Here is a 20,249-nt window from a genome sequence, read left to right as displayed (position 1 = left end):
TACCGCCCGAATTATTTTGATTCTAATATGCCTTTAATCTAAAATAGTAGATAAAATATAGTAGCACTCTTTCTTGTTTGCAACAAAAACATTAACGTCACCGCACGATAACGTGACGTTATTCTAGCTTTTAGTGTTTTAACAGAGAATAGCATATGAGAATATTTCTTGCGCAACGTTATGTCTGTTCCGTATTTTTTATTTGAATCAAGAACTATACTAGAGGGAAATATCTATCAAGGCTTTATCTAACTTCTGTTTATTCCTAAATCTTCTCTGTTGTTCTCTTTTTTGACGTATTAGTTCATTGCACAGTACTGGATCAGTCTGTTTTGCTATTCTCTGCATTTCCCTTTCCCTTTTTTTCCTCTCTCTGTCCTTAAGTTTCATCTTTTCGTATTTTGCACTGTCACTTTTAACTTTTGCCCTGTATCTACGCATAATTTTGGCCTTCTTACTCTCAGGCACATAATTCTTTTCATTCTCTTCATTGTTATCTTTTGTAATGTTTCTTTTTGGCCTCATTTTGTTATAATTTCCCTTTTATAATGTTAATTTTTCAAAAAGCTGTAAAACACTAAGTATATTAGAGATTGTATACATATCATGCATAATCTTGTAGTGTCCGTAGATCAAGTGACAATATAAAAAACCGCTCTGTTAAGAGATCAATTGTGGTTAAATGTACATTATAGTTTGCTGATTCATATTGGATAGTAATACTGTATGTAAATAACGCAATCTGGCTAAAGTACACTAAGTAAAACTCGTTTTATAGCTTGCTAAAGTTCATTTTCACTTGAAAAGATAGACAAAAACATATTTTTCTAAAATACGCTGAAAGATGAAAGTTTTATCTCTTTGGAATCAGTATATCCTTATAAAAACATCAATAATATCCCAAGCTCATTGATTATGTACTGGTTTTAAGAAAATTATCTACAGTTAAATTATTGATCTACGGACACTACGGTCTACGGACAAATTTCTGTTGCTTCCCAACAAATAACCAGTAGCAGAAGCAGAAAGATGTTTAGTTCTGCTAATTCTCTGAGACAGTCTCAGATAGAAAATAATACAAAATAGTAAATATTATTTGTGGGTCTTACAATTTACATATTGCAAACATTGATCTACGGACACTACGAAAAAGTCATGTTACCAAATTATGACTCAATTTTTTTCTTTTGGACCTGAAGCAAAATCTTTATATTCAGAGTGGTATATGATTATCAGCAACAGCACACACTACCATACTGTATCTGGCATATCACTGTTGCCTTTGTAATAGGGTGATAGAGACAGACCTTCAAAAACCAAAAAAACATAACGAAGGCCTGTTTTCGTATTTTTTTTTATTAAAACTTAATTCCTTCACTGATAAAGAAATAATTTGACTTTCTTTAATTTGAAATGCCACATTTTAAGTCTGTTATTGCCAATTCACATTAATGTAATACTGCTTTGATCGCTTGCTTGCTAAAATTTGCCATTTTTTTTTTGCAACACCATAACGATGAAAAAACACCATTTTTCGACCATATTATCTATTACAGTGTGTAAGAAATCGCAGGAAAGTATGTAATGTTATACATCTTAAGAAAGCCCGAAATCTGTACTTTTACATGCACAAAGTACTTATTCCCTATCTGTCAACAGTAAGGAATGCCATCACCATAACATGGGCCCATTTCATTTTCCCTATCTGATCTTGTTTTAGCCGATATACAAAAACCTACAGTTGTTGATTGTTTCATAACATCTATAAATATAAACAAGTGCCAGAATGTCACAATATATGCCCATCATAGCAAATTTCTCGACAATAGCAGGGATTTTTTGGCCAATTATAAAAAGGTTATAACATAAGTTATTTATAGTAACAACAAAGGGAAGTTAATCCTAAACAAGAGGACCATGATGGTCCTGAATCGCTCACCTCTTCCCACATGACCCAGTTTTGAGTATGACGTCGTTTTTTCTATTATTTGACATAGTGACCTAGTTTTTCAGCTCATGTGACCCAGTTTTGAACTTGACCTAGATATTATCAAGATAAAAATTCTGACCAATTTTCATGAAGATCCATTGAAAAATATGGTCTCTAGAGAGGTCACAAGGTTTTTCTATTATTTGACCTATTGACCTAGTTTTCGAAGGTACGTGACCCTGTTTTGACCTTTATCTAGATATCATCAAGGTGAACATTCTCACTAATTTTCATGAAGATCTCATGAAAAACATGGCCTCTAGAGAGGTCACAAGGTTTTTCTATTTTTTATACCTACTGGCCTAGTTTTTGACCGCACGTGACCCAGTTTCGAAACTGACCTAGATATCATCAAGGTGAACATTCAGATCAATTTTCATGAAGATCCATTGAAAAATATGGCCTCTAGAGAGGTCAAAAGATTTTAATAATTTTAGACCTACTGACATAGTTTTTGACCGCAGTTGACCCAGTTTCAAACTTGACCTAGATATCATCAAGATGAACATTCAGACCAACTTTCATACGATCCCATGAAAAGTATGGCCTCTAGAGAGGTCACAAGGTTTTTTTATTATTTGACCTACTGACCTAGTTTTTTAAGGCACGTGACCCAGTTTCAAACTTGATCTAGATATCATCAAGGTGAACATTCTGACCAATTTTTATGGAGATCCATTCACAAGTTTGGCCTCTAGAGGGTCACAAGGTTTTTCTATTTTTAGACCTACTGACCTAGTTTTTGACCGCACATGACCCTGTTTTGAACTTGACCTAGATATCATCAAGATGAACATTCAGACCAATTTTCATACAGATCCCATGAAAAATATGTCCTTTAGAGAGGTCACAAAGTTTTTCCATTATCTGACCTACTGACCTAGTTTTTGATGGCACGTGACCCACTTTCGAACTTGACCTAGATATCATCAAGACGGACATTCAGACCAACTTTCATACAGATCCCATGAAAAATATGGCCTCTAGAGAGGTCACAAGGTTTTTCTATTATTTGACCTACTCACCTAGTTTTTGAAGGCACGTGACCCACTTTCGAACTTGACCTAGATATCATCAAGGTGAACATTCTGACCAACTTTCATGAAGATCTCATGAAATATATGGCCTCTAGAGAGGTCACAAGGTTTTTCTATTTTTAGACCTACTGACCTAGTTTTTGACCGGACGTGACCCAGTTTCAAACTTGGCCTAGATATCATCAAGGTGAATGTTCTGACCAATTTTCATGAAGATCCCATGAAAAATATGGCCTCTAGAGAGGTCACAAGGTTTTTCTATTTTTAGACCTACTGACCTAGTTTTTGAAGGCACGTGACCCAGTTTCGAACTTGACCTAGATATCATCAAGGTGAATGTTCTGACCAATTTTCATGAAGATCTTGTGAAATATATGGCCTCTAGAGAGGTCACAAGGTTTTTCTATTTTTAGACCTACTGACCTAGTTTTTTAAGGCACGTGACCCAGTTTCAAACTTGACCTAGATATCATCAAGGTGAACATTCTGACCAATTTTCATGAAGATCTTGTGAAATATATGGCCTCTAGAGAGGTCACAAGGTTTTTCTATTTTTAGACCTACTGACCTAGTTTTTGACGGCACGTGACCCAGTTTCGAACTTGACCTAGATATCATCAAGATAAACATTCTGACCAATTTTCATAAAGATCCCATGAAAAATGTGACCTCCAGAGTGGTCACAAGCAAAAGTTTACGGACGGACGCACGGACGGACGACGGACACCGCGCGATCACAAAAGCTCACCTTGTCACTTTGTGACAGGTGAGCTAAAAAAACAAAAAACAAGAGGGTCATGATAACCCAATATGGCTCACCTGTTAAACTTGGCCTTGGAATCACCAAGATAAACATTCTGAACATGTTTCATGAAGATAGGGTCATTAATATGGCCTCTACCATGTCTACGGTGTTAATAAGCTTTTCCTTTGATTTGACTGGTGACCTGGTTTTTGACCCCACATGACCCAGATTCAAACTTGGCCTAAAGATCATCAAGATAAACATTCTTACCAAGTTTCATGAAGAAATGGTCATAAATAAGGCCTCTAGAGTGTTAACAAGCTTTTCCTTTGATATGAGTGGGTGACCTAGTTTTTTGACCCCACATGATCCAGTTTTGAATTTGGCTTTGGAATCACCCAGACCTCTAACTTCAAGGTAACACTTAGAAGTCAAAAATTAACATGATCCATTCCTTGTCCAGTCCATAACTCTGCCATTCATCAGGAGATTTTAAATTACTTAGCACAAATGTTCCCCCTAATGAGTTAATGTATCTTGTGCAAGACCCAGAATCCTAGCTCCAAGGTCAAGGTCACCTTTGGAGATTTTTGGAATTTATTTTTATCTGGTCTGTAACTTTGTTACGCATTGGTTTATATTAAAATAATTTGGCATATATATTCACCATTTCGAGACCTTGAGGTACATACAAAGGTCTACAATTTATTTATATACATTGTTAGTGTGTTGCCCTAATACCTAGAAGATGTTGTATTGGCATGCACATGTGCAGTATGTTTGTGAAAAATGTCTCTAGGCGGGAAACATTGGTAACTCTGTTACAATTTGTTGTTCACTTAAGAAATGAAATTTTTTTTTTCAGTGTTCATGCGAAATGAACGACAGATTACGATCAGCAAATCCATGAATCACGCGATTCATGTTTAATTTGCTGATCCTATTCCGTCGTTCATTTTGCATGAACAACGAAAAAACAGTTTTATTTCTTACATTTACATTTTAATTCCTTTCCATTTTTAAACAAGATAATAGTATAAATTGCACATATTTTGCCGCATTTAACACTAAAATCAGCTTCCCGGTCATTCTGTTCACCAGACGGAACAACTGCGACGTCACCTAAGGAACGTTCTCCCTGACTATACGCGGACGTCATCAAAAAACCGGCCCGTAATCACTAAGCAGCGATGACGTAACCTTCGCGCCTTTCCTTTTGCTGTTCATATGAAATAAATGTCAATAGAAAAAAATAGGGCCAATGTAAATATTTTGAATTAATCTACTTGTTATAAATGCACAAACCCATGGAAACACCACCAAAAAAAACCCCAAAGTTAACATACTTGTAGAAAAAACACTAAAATTTGAATTTCATCAGCTCAGTTTTACTAAGGACCTGTCTGTTGAATAAGTAACTTAAGATAAATTTTGCCATCACACTGATTTCCTCCCAGCCTTAAATTGTGTCTTTACATGATAATTTTTGAAGAAAAATTTTTTTTTTTAGTTTTCTTGATGTGTTTATACTTTATAAGGATGTTTTTTCAAATTGGTAAACGGCTAAAATCTTCTTATAAGGATTGGAACAAACGGATGAAACTTAGATAATACTATCTGAACATAAGCTCAGGAAACAAAAAGGCCATGTATCACTCACCTGAAGAAAGTAGGTCAGTAGGTCACATTCATGGTCACTCAAGCCATTCTAAGATCGGTGTGCAAAACTGTACATGTCATCCAAATTTCAATGCTGTACCTTTAAACAAGAGGGCCCTAAAGGCCCTGTATCACTCACCTGACCTATGGACCTAAAGATCAGATCATCAAGATCAACATTCTGACCAAGTTTCATTAAGATATGGTCATAAATGTGCCCTTTAAAGTCTTAACTAGCTTTTCCTTTGATCTGGCCTAGTGACCTAGTTTTAGACCCCACATGACCCAGATTCGAACTTGACCTAAAAATCATAAAGATTAACATTCTGACCAAGTTTCATGAAGATACAATCATAAATGTGGCCTCTAGATTGTTAACAAGCTTTAATTTTGATATGACCTGGAGACCTAGTTTTTGACCCCAATGGACCCAGATTAGAATTTGACCTTTAGATCATTAAGATTATCATTCTGACCAAGTTTCATTAAGATACAGTTATATGGCCTCTAGAGAGTTAACCAGCTTTTCCTTTGATTTGACCTAGTTTTGATCCCACATGACCCAGATTCGAACTTGACCTAAAGATCATCAAGGTTAACTTTCTGACCAAGATTCATGAAGATACAGTCATAAATATGACCTCTTAGAGTGTAAACAAGTTTTTCCTTTGATTTTTTTACCTGGTGACCTAGTTTTTGATCCCACATGATCCAGATTCGAACTTGACATAGAGATCATCAAGACAAACATTCTGATTAAGTTTCATAGAGATATAGCCATGAATGTGGCCTCTAGAGTGTTAACAAGCTTTTCCTTGGATTTGACCTGGTGACCTAGTTTTTGACCCCACCTGACCCAGATTCGAACTTGACCTAGAGATCATCAAGATTAACATTCTGACAAAGTTTCATGAAGATACAGTCATAAATGTGGCCTCTAGTGTTAACAAGCTTTTCCTTTAATTTGACCTAGTGACCTAGTTTTTGACCCCAGATGACCCAATATCGAACTCGTCCAAGATTTTATTGAGAGTAACATTCTGACCAAGTTTCATTAAGATTGGGCCAAAATTGTGACCTCTATAGTGTTAACAGTCAAATTGTTGATGACAGACTGACACAGGGCAATCACAAAAGCTCACCTTTGAGAACTTTGTGCTCAGGTGAGCTAAAAAGGTCAACAAACCAGATGGGATTCAGGATACTATAATAAGATAACATAAACTGTACACTGTCAGACTAAATTAAACCCTTCATGAATTGAAATTTAAAATACACACAACAACTTGCAAAATTGGCTTGTTTTATGTTTTCTGAGTCTGAAATAGGGCCCAATTCCTCCTGTCAGGGAATAATAAATTATTATAAGATTCTTACACTGGTTGTAAGTGCAGAAGGGAGTATCAGACACAGGGGTAACTGTTTAGACAGTAACTGGGCTTGTCAGAGTTGCAGCGTAAACAGTTACCTGAGAGCAGAATACCATAGTCCCATTTGAATCTATTTCTTGCATGCAATACTAGTATTCAACAAATGATCAGCTGCAATTAATATTAAAATAAAATCAAATGTCTATGTGAATGACTTTTTTTATTGCACTATTTTCTTACAGTAGTGTATTTATATAAAATGCGGAAATCAACGTCTTTAAGTTAAATGCAACACAAGGAATGGTTGGAGTCAAGTAACGTTTTGATCGCTGTAAATGTCTCAGTTCTATGTGTTTCTTAACAATTGAGATCCTTAGTTTCCCGAGCACCTAAATAGTGCAAGTTCTTTGCTCACTGGTTCTCCGCATGTACTTGAAACTGCCTGCCAGAGACAATTTAACTTGATTTATTATGTTCATGTTACTTTATAACAGATTGCTTCAATTTCTTCTTTCATCTCATTGTATTTTCCGTTGCAATTAGCACTGCTTTATCTTGGGCATAAAAACATGGTTAATCAAATTAGTTCATTACACTATTCATAAACAAGTTCCTAGACCTAAAACACTTAGTGTGGAAAAAGGTCAAAGAGGCTTATCACCAATATCTTGAAGCCATCCTAAATCTATATAGTACTGATGCCAACCTTCAAAGTAGACCAAATTCTAAGAAACTCTACTCATTAATTTAACATTCCAACAAGACTCTTCTTCCATACCACCCCTAAAATATGACAAGAAACTCCATCATGAGAAAACGCCAAGGCCACAGTACTGAACAAGCAGTTTAAGTCGTTCTTCTGCCCCAAATCTCCCCTGAGACTTGCCTCACTCTGTAAATGAAACTGCAAGAGCAGCAAGACCTATCTGTTAATCAAAATGGTAGTTTCATCCCTAACATGCCACATATTAGTATTAGCTCGAATGGGATAGAGAAACTTATCAATAATCTAAACCCCCATAATGCTAGTGGCCCTGATCAACTAAAACCCATCATACTTAAATCTTTATCTAAAGAACTTGCCCCAATCCTGAAGGTTTTATTCCAGAAATCGCTTGATGAAGGATCCTTACCATCCCAGTGAAGTCAGCTAACGTAAAAAAGGTGAAAAGTCAAACCCCGCCAACTACAGGCCTATTTCTCTAACATGTGTTCTGTGCAAAGTATTGCAACACATTGTTTTCTCTTCAACTGTAAAACATTTTACCAGCCACAACATCTTGTACGACCTACAACATGGGTTTCGTAAAAAAAGATCATGTGTCACTCAACTAGTAATGTTAGTTAATGACCACGTTAACAAAGTCTATGCTAAGAAACAAGTTGATCCCATACTTATAACTAGATTTCAGTAAGGCTTTCTATAAGGTCAGCCATGAGAAAGTCTTCCTGAAAATGCACAATTACGGAGTCGGAGGTCAAACTCTCAAGTGGATTTAAAGTTTCCTTGATAACGGTATCCAATCAGTTGTCCTGAATGGCACCAGCTCTGATGGCAGATGCCATCCCAGTCCCATCCGGTGTTCCCCAGGGGTAGTACGTCCTTGGTTCCCTGCTCTTTTTAGCTTATATAAATGATCTCCCACAACAGTCTACCTCACACTGTCATATCTGCAAATGAATCAGTTACCCTCCAAAATGACCTCAAAATGTTAGAAGAGTGGGAGTTGGAGTGGGATATGGAATTCAACTCCTCCAAATGTCAAACTATCCACGTCTCAAGAAGGAAACAACCTATTCCCACCCAGTACTACCTCCATAGTCCTACTCGAATTAGTCATCTCAGCCAAATACCTTGGCGTGGATATATCAAATAATCTTCCATGGGACGCCGACATCAATAGGTCAACAAAGAAAGCAAATCAAACGTTAGGGTTTCTGCACAGAAACATCAAGGTCAAATCTGAACCCATTAAGTCCATGGCTTACTAGCTGCCATCCCCGAAGAAGGCTTCTTAAATTAGTTCCCTTCGCTCGCCCAACACGTCACTTCCATTCCCTCAGTAACAAGATATTCACAGCAGCTACAGATTACTTAAAGTATTCTTTCTTCCCCAGAACAGTGTATCACTGGAATTATCTCCCTCCTGCTGTTGTCCACCTCCCAACCCCTGAGCAGCTCAACAATGCAGCCATTTGCTGTATTAATCATGTCTCACCTTAAACTGCCAGATGGCTGCTTTGAAACATTTACTTTTAACCTACTATTTTTCCTTGCTTTTATCTATCTTTTTACACTTCAGTTTTTAATATTCTTTGTGGTTTGATGTGCCAAATGTCTACTTCCCAGTGAGGGGTTTGACATAAACAAAAGATAGATAGATAAATTGATGTCTAGAAAAAAATAAACCTGAGCAGATAGGCTAGGCATCCAATTACTGAATGGCTAGAACGCAAGATCGGCTATGGTTACAGCTACACTTCCAACATATAAAGGCTGTAGTCAAAACAATTTGACATTCAGATTGTTTTATATTTGTGCCAGTCAATGTATAGTCCAAATAATAGGATGTTTCGGGACAGCGTGATAACTTTTGACTGTCACTGTCTCTGTCACGTCCAAAGTTATTCTGCATATTTCTGTTGAAATTCGTTGGAAATGTTTTCTGGTACATGTAGAAAGTATTTGTAATAATTACATCTCTGATAATGAATTATTTTGATAAACTTGCCTTGCTGACATTTTATGAATGTATATTTTGTGTTTAGTTTCTGCAATTTAGTATCATCAGCAATCTGCTGTTTATTGAAACCAGTGTCAGGGTAGATATCTCCTCGCTCCTGTCATGTCATATTTTCGAAGATTTAAGTCTCTTATTTAAAAATATGAATTCAATTAAACCCGTTTGAAGTTTCTACATGAATATTTATATTATTAATGTTTAATTTATTAAGGTATTAGGCCCCTAATAGTAACGTTTAAAAGTGGCATTTGCTGGGTATATTCTTACAGCTGACCGTGCTTCACACTTAACTGCAATTTTTTAAAAACTTTTACCGTGCAGTTTTTTATCAATTTTGTGTAATTTATGGTATTCCCTCAGACTCAAGTAGAGACAAATTTCAAAGTGGTGGCCTTTATCCAAAACGTTTGCAGAGAATTCATTATACCATTATTTTTTATGAAAGAAACATCAAACTATTGGTAAACAATTATAAAACTTAAAATAAAAACTGTCAGTATCATTTTTTCTAGGGTGCCTCGAGTAAACGGATTTAATGAGACACAGAATTCTAACTCCAACTTTGTAAAACTAAGGTGGAACCCTGCTGGTCTGTTTTGGATTTTGCTCACTTCATTCAAAAATAACCTTGGAGCAGAAGTAAAACCTACCTACATTTCTTCCACAATATGTAATCTAAAGAATAAAGGCAAAATAGAGAACTTTTACCGCAGGTAACTCGGTATTTTTTAAAATGTCTAACTCTACCCCTTCTGTTTCAGAGGTAAATTCACTCTGAACAGCAAAAAATCACTTATCAAATGAATTTTTTTCCACTTTTGTACAATAAATCAATAACAAGTCTTGAAAGAAGTAAAAACTTACTAGAAAAAAAGAAAATTAAGGAAAAAAAAATTTTGGTCCCAGTGGGGCTTGGACCTACGCCCCCTGAAAATTGCAATCAAAGTAGGTTTATGGTAGGAATTGAATACTCTTTAAAAAAGGAGGTACTCCATTATGGAACTAATACCTTAAAGCAAGTAAGTCTGACCAGTATATTATGACTTTTTGGATTTTTTAATGTCTTTGTTTTCCTAACAGTAAATTGCAGACACTGGTAAGGCTTAGAGGGATGACAACTATAAAATATCAGATCAGAAAATAAGTCATCCCGATAAGCCAGTCAACCTAAACATTAAAACTTCGGACCAAAATAATGCAGACGCGGTAAACATTAATCGCGTCTCGTATATACATGTACATGGGTTTAAATCACCAAATTTTTTAAATAATTTTGGTATTTATTTGATAATCTTTACATCTGATGTAGAACTGAATCCCCTTTGATACTCGTAAGTTTCATTTGAATTTATCTCATATTCACAACAAAATCAGCATTTAAATCAAAACAGGTCGCGATGACACTTTGATCAGAAATTTACTCCACTATTTTGGTCTTTGGAGTGGAGAAATTGCCCATAATGAAACTAACTCAGTATTTCCTTAGTCCAACAAATTTGATGCGATCCTGACCTAGGAAATATTGAGATAATTTTTTCATATGGGCAATATCCCCACTCGCGTCAAACACTCAAAAGACCAAAATAATGGAAGCAATTTCCAATGAAATTTTCATCGCTGCTGACGCTTTACATGCTATTGGTTTAAATGCTGATTATGTCACGAATTGGCCATAAATTCAAATAAATCTTACATGTATTGAAAGGGGATTCAATTCCTAATTGATTTATGCAAAAATAATCAAATAATATCCAAAATTACGAATTTTCTGGTGATTTAAACCTATGTATGTACTGTATACGATTAACGTTTACCGTGTCTACATGCCAATATGCGCAAGCGATAAAACTACCAGAGCTCTAGATAAGCTGCGTATTTGCGCAATTAAATATGCAGAAAACCCAATTGAATTTATACGGTGTGCGTACTGAAATGCAAGTAAAATTCCTCATACCCAATCTGTAAAAAATAGCTTGTGTATCGCATTTTCCTTATAACTAGAATGGGTACGAGACTTTAATGCTAGATTTGACCGGTCACACATTCAGAGCTCCAGATAAGATTTTAGGTTAAAGGGTATTTTACCCCCTAGTTTTTTTTTCAAAGGGTATTTTACTCCTAGATGTTTTTTCAAAAGGGTATTTTAGAATTCTAAATGGTTTTTCAGAATTCGAAATCATTTAAAAGGGTAATAATAATAACTGTTTGTATAATTTTCTGATATTCATGTGCTCCGCTGAAGTGCCTTTGTCGACTAATGCTGTTTTCCTGAATATTTTTGAGCCTTCATTGAAATAGTTTTAACATTTAGTTTACTGCATACATTACATCTTACACTACATCTTAATTTCAGTTACTGACCACTGCGATATATCAACAGCCAGTGATACTTTGACTGTCAATGTTTTTTTCAGAAACACCAACATGTGTGTGCTTCGGCTTTTTCAACAGTTACCCATTATAGCGAGCTCGAAGAGCAGGCCCACAGGGCCTGCTCGAGAATCGAGCTTTACGGTAACGCAAGTATACTTTCACACTTGGTGATGGATTTGAAAAGTTTCGTCGGAAGTTTTAAAAAAGCGCACCCTAGCGGATTGGTGCTCACAGGAAGTACTTCTTTCCGGAGTGAATACAGAACTTGATTCAATTGCTAAAAATTATTCATCACTCAACAATAATGAAAGAATGATTTCCAGTTGTTTGAAAAAAATATTATTTGCATTTAAAAGATCAAGCATCGGCCAGAAAATGGAAAAAATGTCATTAATAAGCAGAAAGAAACGGGAACGCGGTAATGACGTCACCGTGACACCGGCTTCCCATAAATTTTGCAACGTATGATATTCACTGTTATAGGCATGGTGACACTAAATGTAGACTTTTTCATTATAGTGAACAGGTTCTCCTGAATTCTTGTGACTAGTGAATAGTTTCTTTGTGACAAATAAATGATGTATAATATTTTTAGATAAATCCGATTTCTTTGAGCTCGCTTTGAGGCTTTGCCTTAGTTCATATTATATCATAGATCACGTGCTTAGCGATAGGCATTGTCCGAGTCATCTCCTGTCACACACTAATATACTTGAAGAAGAAAATGGCATTATTTTACGATATCGTTTGCGTTTGCTTTTATGAGACACCATTTTGTTTGTTGTACTCGATTACAAAAAGGATGTGCTTGATTTACGATAAAATTGGATTACGCACTTAAATCGAGTAAAATACGTATCCCGTTTTTTCAATGCGTATCAGTACGCGTAGGTTTGATTTTAAATGCGTTTTTTGTAAATTTCAAAACGTATTTACGCAAATACGCATCTTATCTGGAGCTCTGCACATTAAACCGGAATCCACCTAAAAACCGGAATACACTTCACATAACCGGAATACACCTGTATTTTTTAAGTTAAAGGTATTTTTGAAGGGTTTTTGATATAATTCAATCATATATATCATAAATAATTAACATACGAAAGGAAAATAAAATACATTTACGCAAAATGATTTTATACGAGAATGAAGTTCGGTGACCGCGCGGGAAATTTCCATAACCGAAATACACCCGTATTTTATTAATAAATGGTATTTTTGTAGGGTTTATTGCAGAAATCATTTGTGTATAATATAAATAATAAGTTTACAAAAGGAAAATAAAATACTTTAACACAAAACGATTTTATACAAGATTTGGATTTGGCGAGCGCACGGGAAGTTTCCATAACATAAATGCACTCGTCCTTTTTTTAAAAAATAAATAGTATTCTCTTAAATAAACACTTTTTATCATTTTTTGTAAGTTGTAGAACCATGTTCAATCAGATTAAATATGAATGAATATTTGAGGGAAGTTTATTAAAAGTTAATTCTGAATACGAGATTATAACTTTACGATCTTACGGAAATGTTTAACACTTACGTCGCTATGACTAGATACCGGAATGTTGATTATTAAAATTTATTTGTTTCTTCAAATAATAAGAAAACTAGAAAATGCTTTTGTAAAAAAGCGCATGTCTCCCCCAATGCAAAGTCCTATAGGCAAGAAGTTAATAGGGGTCAGGAGCGAAAGTCAAAGAGACACTGATGGTTGGCTGCAATAGGGATCATCTACTTGGCATGTCCAGTCATCCCGCTAAATTTCAACACTCTTGGCCTAGTGGCTCTCAAGTCACTGTTCAGGCTCCTGTGACCTTGACCTTTGATCAAGTGACCTCAAAATAAGTAAGGGTCATCTACTCTGCATGTCCAATCATCCTATTAAGTTTCAACATTGTAGGTCAAGTGGTTCTCAAGTTATTTCCAAAAAAATGATTTTACATGAACAGGCCTGTGACCTTGAACTTTAATAGACTGACCCCAAAATCAATAGGGGTCATCTACTCTGCATGTTCAATCATCCTATGAAGTTTCAACATTCTGGGTCAAGTGGTTCTCAAGTTATTGATATGAACTGGTTATCAATGTTCAGGCCTCTGTGACCTTGACCTTTAACGGAGTGACCCCAAAATCAATAGGGGTCATCTACTCTGCATGTTCAATCATCCTATGAAGTTTCAACATTCTGGGTCAAGAGGTTCTCAAGTTATTGATTGGAAATGGTTTTCCATGTTCAGGCCCCTGTGGCCTTGACCTTTAACAGAGTCACCCTAAAATCGTTAGGGGTCATCTACTCTGCATGACCAATCATCCTATGAAGTTTCATCATTCTGGGTCAAGTGGTTCTCAAGTTACTGACCGGAAATGGTTTTCAATGTTCAGGCCCCTGTGACCTTGACCTTTCACAGAGTGACCCCAAAATCAATAGGGGTCATCTACTTTGCATGTACAATCATCCTATGAAGTTTCAACATTCTGGGTTAAGTGGTTCTCTAGTTATTGATCGGAAATGATTTTCCATGTTCAGGCCCCTGTGACCTTGACCTTTGATGGAGTGACCCCAAAATCAATAGGGGTCATCTACTCTTCATTATCAATCATCCTATGAAGTTTCAACATTCTGGGTCAAGTGGTTCTCTAGTTATTGATCGGAAATGGTTTTCAATGTTCAGGCCCCTGTGACCTTGACCTTTGACGGAATGACCCCAAAATCAATAGGGGTCATCTACTCTTCATGACCAATCATCCTATGAAGTTTCAACATTCTGGGTCAAGTGGTTCTCTAGTTATTGATCGGAAATGGTTTTCAATGTTCAGGCCCCTGTGGCCTTGACCTTTGACGGACTGACCCCAAAATCAATAGGGGTCATCTACTCTTCATGACCAATCATCCTGTGAAGTTTCAACATTCTGGGTCAAGTGGTTCTCTAGTTATTGATCGGAAATGGTTTTCAATGTTCAGGCCCCTGTGACCTTGACCTTTGATGGAGTGACCCCAAAATCAATAGGGGTCATCTACTCTTCATGGCCAATCATCCTATGAAGTTTCAACATTCTGGGTCAAGTGGTTCTCTAGTTATTGATCGGAAATGGTTTTCAATGTTCAGGCCCCTGTGACCTTGACCTTTGACGGAGTGACCCCAAAATCAATAGGGGTCGTCTACTACAGCAGCCCTACAACCCTATGAAGTTTGAAGGTTCTAGGTCAAATGGTTCTCCAGTTATTGCTCGGAAATGAAGTGTGACGTACGGACGGACAGATGGACGGACGGACAGGACAAAAACAATATGTCTCCTGGGGGAGACATAATAATCTAAGACAAAAAATACCAATATTCGAATTTAAATGAATCATAAACAAAATACGGGTCCCGACATAAACCGCGCAGATTTGAAAGGGCTTAACATGATCGGAAAGGGCATGCCACATGTTCATTATTGAAACTTATTTAATTGTTTCTTCATATTTCATTTAACAAATAAAAAAGAAAATAAACTATGAATGATAAAATAGCATTTTTTGATTTTTAAATGAATTATAGACAAAATACGAGTGGCATAAACCGCGCTGATCGGAAAGGACATAACAATGTTTTAATATTTTATTTTTAACATGATCGGAAAGGGCCTGTCACATGTTTATAATTGGAAATTATTTAATTGTTTCTTCATATTTTGCATTTCGTTTAACAAATAAAAAAGAGAATTAATTCAGAAAAAATATCAATATTCAATTTTTAAATGAATTATACACAAAACACATGTCAGTGCACAAACCGCGCTGATCGGAAAGAACCGGCCGTATGTTTATTATTGGAACTAATTGAATTATTTCTTCATGTTTAATTTTGTAATTTAAGAAGAAAATAAATTACAAAAAATCAGTTTTCAAAAGAATTATATTATGTTTAATATATAAATTTAAAAACGTTTACTGCGCTTATTTCTAAAGCACAATTAAGATCCTATGAATATATGCAGCGTAACAAACATGTGCCTCTGATTAGTCCTGATAGAGTTTGATTGGATTATCACACCTATTGATTATATCAATTAATCAGTATATTTGCAAGCACACGTATGCGACATGTGACAAATAATGTCTGACAAGGTAAGTGGCTAAGTGCAGTTAAACATGATAAGCTTTTGTTTAATTTCATACTTGTCGTTATAATTGCAAACTGAAAAATGGCGCCATTAAAATACTTAGTCAGTCCTGTTTAATGATATATACCATGTATACTGTAAGCAAAAAAATACTCAATTGTTAGTGCGAGATTGGTAAAATACCCAATTGGTTTTAGCAAATACCCAATTACTTCTGAAAAGGCTGGGTAATGATATTATTTTTACCCAATTCATATTTCCAATACCCAATTCAGACAAAAAGTGATGGCTAAATACCCAATTGCACCAAAAGCTTATCTGGAGCTCTGAAACCACTATAACTTTACATGACCTTGTACTGTGACTTATCCTTTATTATTTTGGTCCTTCAAAGTTTTGATGTTTAGCACAAATATAAAACAATCTGAACGTCGAATTATTTTGACTATGTATTTCCTACGATCGCGTCAAATTTGTTGGACAAGTAAAAGCTGCAGCCACTAACAAATCTGATGACAAACAGAATGAAATGTTGAAAAGAAAATGTACGAAAGTGCCACAAAAAAACTTAAAACCTCATTAAAAATAATAAAAACAATTCTTACAATAACAATTTGTTTTTTTTAATGTCGCGTAAACTAATGACAAATATAAAATATCCGCTCACACTTCAATTTATAATTAACACAAAGCATTCGGATACAAGTCTGTTAGATCTAGACATAAAATAGCACAGCGCGGATACTTTTGCGCTTATATAAGGCCTTTATTTCATTTTCCAACCTTGTGCAATCTTCGTTGTCGCTTACATCATTCCAAAATAATAATTCTGTACATAGAGCGTGACGTCACTACTTTCCGTCATTGCGACAGTATGAAAGCGCTACCGTAGTGTACACAAGAAACGTCTGCAACGCATGCAAAAAACAGGACCAAAACAGTGTGTGTTATTTTTTACAGAAAACTCATTTTAACGACGTACATATTCTCGTAACATATATACTGTAGAACGTTAATTAAGTTGCGCGAGTGTTGCTTTGTTTTTGATGAAATCTGATTGGTAAAAAATAAAACCCCAAAACCACAATTAAGCATTAGTGAAGAAAGAAATGAGCATTTTTCTAGAAAACTCCAAGAAAGAACACTTTGCTGCTAACACACCTTAACAAACACTAAAATGTAGAATCTACATTAAGTTCCTTCTGAAGCACAGTAATGCAACCAAGCAATATAAAATCAGACTCGGTTTGATTGAGCCTGTTGAATGAGAGGTAATGTAGGGATAACGCATGTTTTTTCGTGTTATAACATCTGCAGAATCCCGAGGGATACGTTGGTACCCTCGCCCTAACGGGCGAGGGTACCAACGTATCCCGAGGGATTCTGCAGATGTTATAACACGAAATAAAAATGCGCTAACGCTATTCTAGCATAAAACGCGTAAAAACTGATAAATGAATACAATGTCACTCAACGTCATTAACTTTCCACGAAATGAGCGGGAATGTCTGAGTTGTTTTTTTGACGTTGACGTCATTTCGTTTTGAATTATCTTATTTGAATTTTGGGGCCGAATGACGTTTACGCTTTGCCACGGAACTCGCATATATAAAAAGGTGTTATAACAGCACGTGAGCGCGAGAATCTCTCTGTTAACACACGTTTTCTCTCCTGTTAAAACACCTCCGAAATGTGACAATAACAGCAGTTTTATGCTAGAATGGAAATTGAAACACCCTTCACACCCTCTATTACCGGCTTAAGTGGAATTCTGTTACATATGTAATGAATGGACACTATAATCCCGAACGACCAGAAAATATAATAACACTGAATCCAAGTACGGGGAGACTTTTTTCGGCTGCAACACAGCAATTAAAGATTGGTTGCTGTTGTGATAGTTAATAAAATCTAAATGAAGATCCTTTGGAAGTCACAGGATACCATACGTCACTAAAAGATTCCTGCTGTGATAGTTAATAAAATATATATGGAAAAAAAAACTTACAACTTCACAATAACTGCTTTGATAACTGTTAAGAAGAGTTCTTGATGAATTGTGACTATATTGTATAAAAATGATTAAATATTCCTACAATTCGGACCTTCAGATCAGCAAAGAAATGTGTATTTTGCATGGAATAGAAAAAGTGGAAACTCCACAGGTCGACAAAGAAAAACAGGCTCGGTTTGATTGAGTCTGTCGAATTAAGACGAAGTGGAGTGAGAACACCTATGATGAACGATTTTTCACGGGGACCATCTCAACATTACTTTATCATATTATGTATGGTAGGAAAAATGCGTAAACGGAGGAATGCCCGGCTTTTTATGCTAACACTATGTGGTGGGGATGTAGATTTGGCTTCGTCTGTTCGTCCGTCTGTCCGTCAGAGAAAATTTGTTATACACATATCGCAAAAAGTATTGAACGACCGTCAATAAATTGTGTAGGAATGTTATTCAACACTAAGAGTTCCGCACCAAAGATTTGTGTACATCTGAACACAAAGTGAGGTATTGTTGTAGCGCCGTGTACGTTGTCCGTCTTCGTCCAACGTCGTTCGTCGTTCACATTTTTACAGCTATCACTTCTACTCCAATCGTAATGAAACTAAGTCAGAATGCTGTGTAGAAAACGTATACAGAGTTTGACACTTGGTCATCATGTGTCTGGGTCGGATTTTGTTTCTACTGGATCTATATAAGACCTGGTTAGAATATTTGTCTTAGTAAAATCTACATCAAGTTTGAAACTTGAATACCTAGAATCAAAAATTAATGTCATTAGTAGAAGTTATAGAAAAAATAATCATTAACACACTAGATGCCATGATTTATTTTCTATCTTTATAAAACCTGGTAAGAATATTTGACTTATAAAATCTAGACACAGTATGGAACTGGATTATATGTGATTAAAACAGGATCACGAGGCTGTATCATAGGAAATAAAACATTGTTAATACTGCAGAGGCCATAATTTTCCACTGGACCTTATGAAACCGGGTCAGAATAATGCCTTTATCAGTTGTATGTTAACTTTGAAACGGGGTAAATATCTAGGTCATTAAGTTAAATAACAGTAAAGCAGAGACTAAATTGTTGACCTGATTTATATAAAACACAATCATAATTTTTTGTTTAGACAAAGACTCTGACCATGTCGCAATACGATTGGGCCATAATTGTTATCTCTGGAGTGTTGTAAGCGAAAACTGTTTACGTCTGACGGCGACCACATTAACACATCCTGGCTACTTTGTCTCAGTTGCACGACTTGTAATGTTGAGGAACATTTGAATAAAGTGTAATAGCCCACAAACTTTTGGTCATAAGTATAAAACAGATGAGAGGGATCTTTTGAAAGATATTTTATTTGCAGATACACTTAAGTTATGCACAAAAATATTATTTTTAAAAATCAAGGGGAAAACTGCTATGTAGTGATCTATCAGTCTCATAAAGATCCATCAATGGGTGACTATGTTTAGTGGGAATTAATGAATTTTAAAACAAAGGGCAATAACTCTGCAGTTACTGAAGAGATTCAGATGAAAGATACGCATGCATCATCGCCGTACAGTGATCTATATTTGTGTTACATTTCATGAAGATCCATTAATACGTTACTTTGTTATATTCGAATTCACTGATTGTAGAATAATTAAAGGGCAATAAGTTTGGTTAATGAAGAGATCCTGACAAAATTGCTGCACACCACTGCCCTATAGTAATCTATATTTGTGAAAAGTTTCATGAAGAGCCATCAATAGGCTAATTTGATACCGTCAAAAATCTATATTTTTTCTACATCAAGGGAAAATACTCTGCTTTTACAGAATACAGGAGAGTAATACTACATGTGAGCAAAGATCATGCGCTAATTAATATTTATGTGAGGTTTGGTGATTCTAGCAAAAACACTTTCATTTTCATTTTTTTACTAAATCAAGGGGGAAAAACTCTGCTTTTACCAGGTAAAAAGGTATAATACTATGTATGAGCAAAGGTCATATGCTAGGTAATAATTATGTGAGACTTGGTGATTCTAGCTGAAATACTTTTTGAATCATAAGCATTCTCAGTTGTTGTTGTTGTTGCTGCTGTTTTTTTTCCAAACAAATCAAGGGGACAATATCTGTTTTTACTGGGTCAAAGCGGATATTATTCGTGAGCAAATGGCATGTGCTAATTAATAATTATGTGAGGTTTGGT

At 35.6% G+C, this 20,249-nt stretch overlaps 1 protein-coding gene across 4 annotated transcripts in view; it reads right to left on the bottom strand.

The window, feature by feature from the left end:
• The window catches only part of LOC123523206 (organic cation transporter protein-like), a 44,594-nt gene extending 27,720 nt beyond the window's left edge, over positions 1 to 16,874 (bottom strand). Inside the window, exon 1 of one of the 4 annotated variants that reach the window (XM_045300907.2) lies at positions 16,815 to 16,874. The gene's annotated coding sequence lies outside the window, so the exon portion shown is untranslated. Of the gene's footprint in view, positions 1 to 5,432; positions 5,592 to 16,636 lie in introns of those variants that run through there. The other 3 variants (XM_045300906.2, XM_045300905.2, XM_053549241.1) reach the window with 3 other exon arrangements.
• Positions 16,875 to 20,249: the final 3,375 nt, after the last annotated feature.

Source organism: Mercenaria mercenaria, chromosome 8 (assembly GCF_021730395.1).
Source record: "Mercenaria mercenaria strain notata chromosome 8, MADL_Memer_1, whole genome shotgun sequence".
Classification (NCBI taxonomy): domain Eukaryota; kingdom Metazoa; phylum Mollusca; class Bivalvia; order Venerida; family Veneridae; genus Mercenaria; species Mercenaria mercenaria.
Note: the sequence above shows the minus strand (reverse complement) of the source record. Positions and strands in the feature narration are given on the sequence as shown.